Source organism: Theropithecus gelada, chromosome 4, assembly GCF_003255815.1.
Source record: "Theropithecus gelada isolate Dixy chromosome 4, Tgel_1.0, whole genome shotgun sequence".
Taxonomy (NCBI): Eukaryota; Metazoa; Chordata; class Mammalia; order Primates; family Cercopithecidae; genus Theropithecus; species Theropithecus gelada.
Window position 1 is genome coordinate 33,912,780 of NC_037671.1, and position 6,995 is coordinate 33,919,774.

General features: G+C 52.0%; 1 pseudogene; it reads right to left on the reverse strand.

Annotated features, from left to right (window-relative positions):
* Positions 1–2,744: 2,744 nt before the first annotated feature.
* On the reverse strand, positions 2,745–5,575 carry LOC112622433 (annotated as a pseudogene).
* Positions 5,576–6,995: the final 1,420 nt, after the last annotated feature.

Here is a 6,995-nt window from a genome sequence, read left to right on the forward strand (position 1 = left end):
TCAAGCCTCAGCAATGGTGGACACCCCTCCCCCTATGAAGCTCGAGTGTCCCAGGTCAAGTTCAGACTGCTGTGCTGGCCACGAGAATTTCAAGCCAATGGATCTTAATTTGCTGGGTTCCGTGTGGGTGGGACCCACCAAACCAGACCACTTGGCTCCCTGGCTTCAGCCCCCTTTCCAGGGTAGTGAACAGTTCTTTCTCACTGGCATCCCAGGTACCACTGGAGTATGAAAATAATCTCCTGCAGCTAGCTCAGTGTCTCTTCAAACGGTCGCCCATTTTGTGCTGGAAACCCAGGGCCCTGGTGGTATAGGAACCAGAGGGAATCTCCTGGTCTGCAGGTTGCAAAGACCATGAGAAAAGCACAGTATCTGTGTCGGAGTGCACGGTACAGTCCCTAATGGCTTCCCTTGGCTAGGAGAGGGAGTTCCCCAACCCCTTGTGCTTGCTGGGTGAGTCAACGTCCCACCCTGCTTCGGCTCACCGTCCTTGGGCTGCACCCACTGTCCAACCAGTTCCAGTGAGATGAACCAGGTACCTCAGTTGGAAATGTAGAAATCATCCACCTTCTGCGTCGATCTCACTGGGAGCTGGAACCCAGAGCTGTTCCTATTCGGCCATCTTGCCAGCAATCCAGAGAGATCCTTTTAAAAGAGAAGTTGTACCATGTCCCACTTCTGCTCAAAACTATCCTCTAACTCCCATCTCACTTAGAGCAAAAATCAGATCCTTCACCACACCCTCCAGGCCCACCTGCTCTGGCCACAGTTCTGCCTTCATCTCAGTTTCTCTCTGTCCAGCCCTCCTGGCCTCCTTGCTCTTCTTGGCACACAGACACCTTCCTGCCATAGTGTATTTCCACTGGAGGTTCCCCTGTCTGGAAAGAACTTCCCTAGACATCCTCATGGATAACTCATGTCCCTCAAATCTTTCCTCAAAGGTCACCTTTGCAACAAGGCCACACTACAACAGCCACCTTGGATCACCTACCCGCAGACACTTGCTGTCTTCTAGCATCTTTCTTCCTTACTCTGCTCATAGTGTATCTATCCTCTGCTTCTTCCCACTGGAACACATGCCCCACAAGGCCAAAAATTTTTCTGATTTTACTTCAGTTATGTTCCCCAGATGCAAAACCACGGTGTCCTATGTCTGTCAGACAACAAAGGTCAGTTGAATGAATGATCACTGTAGCACACCTCCCTATTCTAAAGGCAATAGCTTTATTAACATAGCCTCAGGCCAAATACTGTTTTGTGACAGCTACAGCACAAGGTTCCCTCACACTGACATTCGGGATGGCCTGTGCTTTTCTCAACAGGGCTGCTTGTGCCCTCCCTACACCAACTCCCCTTCCCCAACATACACACACACACACACACACACACACACACACACTCTGCAGCACATAATCAGGTTTCTCTCTTCAGGAAAGAAAAAATCTAGACTATGGATCCAATTTTACAAAAAAATATAACTCTAAATTAGACTCTGCTTTATAGATTCATGAGTTTGGACTGGAGCCAACACCAAGATTACTGGAACCAGGGCAGAGAGAGAGGGTAGGAGAGCAGAGTAGAATAGCAGTTCCACCAGAAACATACCTAAGAAGAAAAATTATGGGATCCCTCCTCTCCGCTAATTCCAGAAACTGGTTCCTTTAAAAAGGTTGGGTGCAGCAACATGGATGGAAATGGAGGACATTAGGTTAAGTAAAGTAAGCCAGGCACAGAAAGACAAATATCACTCCCTCCTATATGTGGGAGCTACAAAAATTGATCTCAACAAAGTAGTGAATAGAATGGTGGTTACCAGAGGCTGGGAAGGGCAGTAGGGAGGCAGGGGTTGATGAGAGGTTGATTAATGGGTAAAACAGTCAGATAGAAGGAATATGACCTAGTATCCAGTAGCATAATAGGGAAACTATAGTTAACAATAATGTATATTTCAAAATTAGAAGAGAAGATTTAGAATGTTCCCAACACAAGGAAACTATAAATGTTTGAAGAGATGGATATCCTAGTTACTCAGATTTGATGATTACACATCATATGCTTGTATCAAAATATCATATGTACCCCACAAATATGTACAACTGTTATGTATCCATAAAAATAGAAAATTCATAAAAAATAAAACTGAAATATTAAAGAGAAGATGGAAAATATAATCTAGGAAAGAGGACTATTAGGAGGGCAGGAGCTGAATGGCTCTCAAAATTTGTCTCTCAATAGCACAGTGACTGCTGTGTGCAGAGGCCACCCTGGGCGATGTCTGAGTTTCTGTGACCACAGTTCCTACAGGACAAGTTTCCATTGAAGGGACAAAGACAATGGAGCAGTGAAGGTGACCCAGCTGAGGACTGACCCCATAAAGCCCATGATGGACTCAACACCAACTGGGCACAGGCCCAATTCACACTCAGCCCCACGTAGCCTTCTCCAGTCCCCACCTGCAACAGACTCTGCACAGAAAACAGGTGGATTCTGGAAGGTTCTCAGGTCTTTAATTCCTCTCTCTAATTTTAGGCATCATCTCCTTTAATTAATCCATCAACCTCTCATGGCAAGAATTTGAGAAAACACAAATTTATATTCAGATTCTTATTTTCACCAGCCAAGTAACAGGTTGCAGCTCAGCGCACCACGAAGTTGAGACAGAGATGCAGACATCCAGCCCCACCTCTCTGGAACAGGAAAGATGATTGGGGAAGGAATGCAAGTCAGTGTGGATACGAGGGTCACGGTGGACACGGGGGTGGGCTGTTTCTCCACCTCCTCACATTGTGCTAACAGGGACGCAGACACATTCAGATGCCTTTGCAGAAAGAGATGCCAGAGGCTCTTGACGTCACACAGGGGAGGCATGAGAAAATCCCATCATCTTAGTACCACAAAAAGCAGCTGTCTCAGGCTACAGAAAACAATAGTCATGAACAAATTCAGGTCAGTCATGGTAAGTAGTGACACTGAACAGCCCACCACACACTCAAAATGTCCCAATCAAAGAATCCCCATAACCCAGTCCTTTCCCCTCTGCCCTACCCCCACCCACTTCAGATTCCCAGGGTCTCACCTTTACAATTCCTGAGAGACACATCAGAGCCCTGGGCACCATTGCTCCTTGGGGTAAAACAAAAACAGCAGCTGGTCAGAGCCCGCAGGAGACGTGGGACAGGAGGAATTATGGGGTGGGTGAGCTTCTCCACATCCCAGTCCCCAACTTACACGCAGCCTGAGAGTAGCTCCCTCCTTTTCCACCTGGGGGAAGAAAATGTCCTGTGAGGGCTAGGGGGAAGGCAGGGCCATGAGGTCCTGGAGGAAACCCCTAGTCTTGGACTCCAGGGAAGTTTCCAGAAATGTGACTGCAGACCCAGGGCTGAATCAGGAAACATGAGGAAAGTGGGTGTGGGTTCTGGACAAACTGCCCTCCTGAGGTCTGTCCTCAGCAGGGACCTTCCCCTGACCTGTGACTGCTGGGATCAGGTCCCCATCACCACACTCATCAAGGTGATATTCTGTCCTTCATTGTCACAGGTGCTTCATAAAGAGTAGGTATTGGCACACAGAGCCCAGGCTAGGTAGGCCTGTGTGTGTGGATGGTACTTCCCAGTAACGAGGCAGGACACACGTCTACCTGAGTCTTGAAACACCCAGTGGGACAAGAAAAGTCAGGCCCCACTCCTCTCTCCTTCCCTACCTGAGCTTTTCTTCCTCCACATCACAGCAGCAACCACAGCTCTAGTGACCACAGCTCCAAGGACAATCAGGCCAGCAATGATGGCTGCGATGAGGATGGTGGGCTAGGAAGACTGCTCTGGGAAAGGAAGGGAAGGTGAGGGGCCCTGACCCCCAGGGCTCAGCCCTGACCCTGCAGAAGCGCTCCTGCTTTCCCTGAGAAGAGACATGACCCCCCAGTCCCCCTCCTTACCCCATCTCAGGGTGAGGGGCTCCAGCAACTCCTCATGCTGCACATGGCACATGTATCTCTGCTCCTCTCCAGAAGGCACCACCACAGCTGCCCACTTCTGGAAGGTTCCGTCCCCTGCTGGCCTGGTCTCCACAAGCTCCGTGTCCTGAGTTTGGTCCTCCCCATCCCACTGCCAGGTCAGTGTGATCTCCGCAGGGTAGAAGCCCAGGGCCCAGCACCTCAGGATGGCTTCATGGTCAGAGATGCGGTGGTGGGTCACATGTGTCTTTGGGGGTTCTGAGGGGAAGAGTCAGAAAATTCAGGCACTTTGCACCTCTCATGGAACACTCCAGCAGTGCCCATGTGACCATCCTGAGAATGGACAGGACACCTGGGGTGGGGAAGGGAGCACAGAAGTCAGACACCAGCCTGGAAACAGGCACCTGGAACAATCTCCTATTTCTTGGAAAGTTTTAGGCTCTGAGGGAGGAACAGCAACTTCTGGTCCTGACGTGAGTGGAGGCCGAGGGACTCAAAGAGCCGGAATCAGACTCCCACACACACTGAGTGTGAGGCAGAGAACAAGGCCTGAGAGATAAAGTCACAGTGCCCAAGACTGCTGCAGGGGTCAAAGGCGACTGCTGATCAGTATTCCAGGGATTGTCTTCCCTCCATTCCCTCAGAGACTTCATCCCTTAATTGTCCCAGAGAGCAGGTGGGCCCTCAGAGTCACTCTCTGGTACAGGATCCGGAAACCTAGGAAGATTCTTCCCACTCAGGAGCAGAGGGAGGGCGATATTCTAGCTTTGTTCCCATTTTCCTCCTCTCCTGGCGGGAGGTCAGCCTGGGAGATCTACAAGAGATGGTGAAGGCGCCCCGTGGCCCCCGGTACCCGCGCGCTGCAGCGTCTCCTTCCCGTTCTCCAGGTATCTGCGGAGCCACACCAGGCACCTGTCCTCCAGGTAGGCTCTCACCCTCTCCGCCTCAAGGGTCACCTCCCACTTGCGCCGGGAGATCTCAGCCGCGGTGTCCGCTGCGGTCCAGGAGCGCAGGTCCTCGTTCAGGGCGAGGTAATCCTTGCCATCGTAGGCTAACTGGTCATACCCGCGGAGGAAGCGCCCATGTGGCCCCAGGTCGCAGCCCTACATCTCCTGGATGGTGTGAGACCCTGGCCCCGCCCCCGCGGTCAGCCCCGCCCCGCCCCACCCCGACCAACCCACAGGGATTTGGGCCCAAACCGAAAATGAAACCGGGTAAAGGCGCCTGGGGCTCTCCTGGGTGGAGGATCGGGGCGGGTCCCGCAGCCTCCGGGTGGATCTCGGACCTGGAGACTCGGGGACGACCCGGGCCCTCCGTTGGGGATGGAGAGGGGTCGTGACCTGCGCCCCGCGCCGGGGTCACTCACTGGCCTCGCTCGGGTTGTAGCGGCGGAGCAGGGTCCGCAGGTTCACTTGGAAATTCTCTGCGTGGGTCTTGGCGCCTCGTGTCTCCCGCCCCCAACACTCCGGCTCCACCCACGGCGCAGCGGCTCCATCCTCGGAATCGCCGCGTCGCTGTCGAATCGCACGAACTGCGTGTCGTCCACTTAGGCCACGTAGATGAAGTGGGGCTCCCCGCGGCCGGGCCGGGACACTGAGGTGCCGAAATACCTCATGGAGTGGGAGCCTGTGCGGGAGGAGGTGAGACCCGCCCGACCCTCCCCCCGGCGCGGCTCCCCGAGTCCTGCACCCCGCCGGGCGGGCCCCTCGCTCCTCCCCGCAAAGGCCGTTTCCCTCTCGACCTCGCACTCACCTGCCCAGGTCTCGGTCAGGGCCAGCGCCCCCGAGAGCAGCAGGAGGAGGGTTCTGGGAGCCAAGATCCCATCCTTGGCGTCTGTGGAGACTCGGAGTCCGGGTGTGTCCGCGGGAACTTTAAAACCGGGAACCGTGGCGGCGCTGATTGGCTGCTCTCGAAACCCGACACCCAATGGGAGTGAGCACTGGCGCCGTGTCATCAGTATCCGGGAAAAAGGACCCGACAGGTTGGGAGAGGGAGAAGAGAGAAGCTGGGGAGTTGGGGAATCCCCAAGGCTGAGCCTCACCACCCCAGACACCGCCCTCGGGACCTGAAACCCAGAAAGCCAAGCTCCAGGGCCCTGGAACTTTGCTCTTACCCTGCTTCTTTTGTATCAAGCGCTCTGTCCCAATGTCTCCCCGTTTGTGGGCCCAGGAGTTGTCTGAGAAACCAGGCAGAAACCTTCTGCATGTGCCCAGGCCCTCTCCCTTCACTTTTCATCCCAGAATCCTTGTCCCTGAACTAGACTTTCTGCCTCCCACTCCTAACCTGTCCCCCAGGACTCTTCTAGAAGAAAACTCACCCCAGGGAGCTTGGTTCCAGAGAGTGAGCTTGTCCTGGGAATGGAGGTGCAAAGACAGGGGTTGTTTTTTGTTTAAATCTGAAAAAGTTGTGCCTGAGCCCATGAGATTAGAGACCAGTTTCCATTTTGTTTAATAGCTATAGTGAGTAGCAGAATCTTGGTAACCCCTGAATTATCAGGAAGCTAATCTGTAAAAAATGTGACTTTGTCATTACAACTGGACACACAAGGCTCCTAAGTTTTCCTCTTTCAGACTATATATCTGTGACTCTGGCTTGTATTTTAAAATTACCTTCATTTCATAGCCCTGAGTTTCTGTGTGAGTCCAGGACATCTCCTCAATACAAAGTAGCACAATGTGTTACTGTATGTTGCAACCAGGAGCTAGTACATTCATTCACCTCACAGTTGCAAGCACTGAATGCAGTCACAATGCCCCTCATCAGTGCTCAGGCACTGCCTGTTTTTAGAAAATAACCACATCTAAGTGGTGTGCATATTTCATGGGAACACTTAGTATTTTTTTAAACCTGATTAAAAAGCAATTAGTTTTTAGGCAGTCCCACATAAGGTATTAAACACCAAATGCAAAAAAAAAAAAAAACCCTTCGAGTCTCTGTGGATGAATGTATTAAAAATCTATTAAACAATGTGTTTAAACCTAAGAATTCTGCTGCTTTCGAATTTTTTCCCTCTGCTCCTTTTCCTCACCTCCTGCTTCTCCAGTCC